Source organism: Pinus tabuliformis, chromosome 6 (assembly GCF_031772625.1).
Source record: "Pinus tabuliformis cultivar Carrire ecotype Pingquan chromosome 6, CPIR1, whole genome shotgun sequence".
NCBI lineage: Eukaryota > Viridiplantae > Streptophyta > Pinopsida > Pinales > Pinaceae > Pinus > Pinus tabuliformis.
The window spans coordinates 909,924,065-909,927,573 of record NC_142292.1 but is presented as its reverse complement, the minus strand read 5'-3'; positions in this window follow the sequence as shown (position 1 = coordinate 909,927,573).

The following is a 3,509-nucleotide window of genomic DNA, read 5'->3' as shown; positions in this document are numbered from 1 at the left end:
TGTAGTCATGTCCATTGGTAAGCCTCCCACAAATTTCGTTAAATTCTCTCTCCATGGTGAATAATACTTCATAATGAAATTCCTCTATGGAAATATATATAGAGCTCTTAATATACTAAGTTTTTGTTGTGGGATTAAGAGCCTCTACTGACCCTATGGTAATTTTCCTACTTCAATGACCGAGTATCTTAACCAAGAACTCTTCAATGGGGACATAGTTTACCTAACGAGTGGAGCTGATCCCCAAACTCTACCTTTCTCCTAATCATTAATGCTTCATTTAACTATATCTTCATTGACTCTTCTCACCCTTCATCCCCTTTCAAAATGTCGAATGGTTAAATGAAAAGTCAAAAACAAAGGTTTCATGAGTTCTTGACTGATTACCTCAGATTCTACTCTAATTAATGATCAAAATTGAATCTTTTTTCGCCTTTTCATAAGGTTAATTTGGGTTTTAAAAAGTAATTTTAAAGACACATTTTAACAAGAATGTAAATTTTTGAAATCATTTGATGGGAAACAAATATCATAAAATGAAAAAAAAGGAATCATATTCCCAATAACCCGTGAATATCCTCTCTTCCAATACTTATCAATATCCTCCTTTCCAATATTTATTTTATGAGCATTGATTCATCACACAATACTTACCTCTAACATCTAAATACTAAAATCATTTATATTCTAACTAGCTCTTATATATTTTGTGATACTTTGTAATCTTACATAATATTAAATTCACCACATAGCACCCTTTCACAACCTAGATCCATCACATAGTTCACATGTAGATAAATATGCTACCATTATATTAATGTATGTGCCATTTTTTTGTGTCACTTAATGAAAGCATCCCAAACAAGGTTAAACATCTTGAGTTTGTGAATCCTCACTTTAATTCATGTATAATGAGAACTATCAATTCTTGTCAATATGGAAATTTGGCATTGGATTTAATTTACATTCTTCGTGTCTTTTGATCTCGCAAATGCCATAATGCCATTTGCTTTATTATCTTTGTCTCCACACTCACCATAATGTCATTTTCTTTATTATATTTGCCTCCACACTCACCATAATGTGATTTTCTTTGTTATATTTTCCTTTACTCCTAGCTTTGTAAAAGACTAAAGAAATTAGCCATAGATTATGGATGTAAATTGTGATGATATTAGGATCTTATTAGTAATACTAATTATAAATTATTTGTTTGATGTTAGTTTTAAAGAACAGATAATAGAAATTGAGTGAACCCAAGGAAATCAAGTTAACATTATTTTTTCATGTCCACATCTTCAATCTCTCTAATAGTATCTGATATATTGACTCATAGTTATTTTGTTGCATTTATATTGCTATGTGTTCTCCTATTAAAAATAACATGGTTATAGCTTTAGTATTTAGTATGATTATTATTTCAGCACATTGACATGCCTCTCAACAACATAACATGCGATTCATGGCATCCCACTAATAATAGATAATGGAAATGAAAGGCATAATTAAGAATTGAATGTAAATGTCTCAACAATCCACTGATTTTTATAGGTTTGGTCAATCTCATCATAAAGATAATGCATAATTTTTTTGTTTTCTTTACGTTTCATTTATAACTATTTAATGGTTATGTTTGGGATTAAAAACATGTTACAAACTATACTAAGCTTGGTGAAATTTTCTAACTCCTATGTTCTTTGATTAAGTTTAGATATGAACTTGCACAAAATAATTAACCTTGTCAACATCAAAAACCTAAAATTGGGATTACAAGAATGAGAAATATGATTTTGTTCATCTAATTTATAGTATTATCAAATCTTGACTCCTTGGTTCTCTAAAATCATTCCTCTTTTCTATATTATATTAATATTTATCTATCACAATCTTTCACTTCTTCTTTTTGTTTCTAGAAACAACAACATTGGCATCATGATAGTTAACAAATATTTTGAGAATGCCTCATAGTTGTAGTACATGCATGCTTTGAACCTCTTTTGGGCCTCACTCATTTCACCCTCTTTCATAAACTACTAGGGGCACATAAAACCACTTTTATTTCACTACTAGACCTTACCTACCATTTGGGATCATCTTTTATTTTTACCTTTTTTTCTAGTTTTATTAAGTCTTTTTTTAGGAGGGATGATGTCTAGGATGATATGTGCTAGTGACTAGTCACTAGCTAGGTAATGACATAGAAATTTCCTCTCCATTATTGTGCATTATGTCATCCTTAATATATGTAAGTACTAATGCACATTCCCTTTCTTATTTTTGGAGATTACATTATCCACTCACCTACCAACCTTATCCTTTGAATTTCATTCTTATTTTTGGAGGTTTCTTGCTATTTATGAATTAGGAGTTGCATGAGGGAGTTTGCACTTTAGTTATAGTTTATTTTTTACTCAACTCATATTTATTCAATCCTATTTTAGACTCTCACTCTATTTTAATATGGGCCTACTCTAATTTCAGGCTACTAGCTAATTAGTAAAGTGTTTTTTTATTTTCTAGTGTGCATGCACTATGGAACCCCATCCTAGTGCACTTTGGTTCCCCCTAAAGGAGTGTTATAAATATGTATCCACATCAAGAAATAATATATACAATATTTTAAGCGTATTTTGAATTGGCCTCTTAAGCTACGTAGTCTTTTTCAATGTAATTTATTATTTTCTTTCTTCTTATGCACTTGCTATTTGTAGTATTTGTTTACATAGTAGATCTCATGTTTGTGATTAAAATCCAACATACTAATAGAGAGTTAGAGTGATAAGAAGAATACTAACATATTATTACAGGTTTTACAAGTTTGAAAAAACCAAAGTGAATGGATCAACCAACAATTCACACGATTCTAACTCCATTTTATTCATTCGATTGGAAGCTAAATATCATATTTATATTTCCATTAAGTGCTTCTATAGAATCACTATGGGGACTAAAATAGATCCCAATTTAGCTATAGATAAGTCAAATTACTTCAAAAGAATGGATGAAGCCTATGGCATATTTTGTTTTTCTATCTCCATTGATTTTTATTTCATGTAGAATCATGCACAACTCTTCACGATGTATGTACAAAATTGGAGGGATTTTTTAGGAAGTAGGATGAGTTGAGTGGACATCATCTATTGAATGACGATCACTCTAGAGCTTGAACTAACCATGTTGAAACCCTACATGACTTCTTCTATAAGTTCAATACTTTGATTTCGTAGGTAAAATCTTATGACATAAAGAAGAAATAGGAGCCACCTATCCTCTCAATACTGTCTAAATGAATATTGTGTCTTTATCTCAACATTCCAAACCACTAGAGTCTCCTTAAATAAAAATTTGAAGACTCCATCTATTGAATCCTTGATGCATGAGTAGATTAAGTTCATCCACACAAGGACCATTAAGTCTCCCAATTCCCATGCTCTTGTAGTGAAGGATGATGAAAATAAGAACAAGCAGAACACAAGGGATATTGATCATATAGATATAAAAGGCATTAA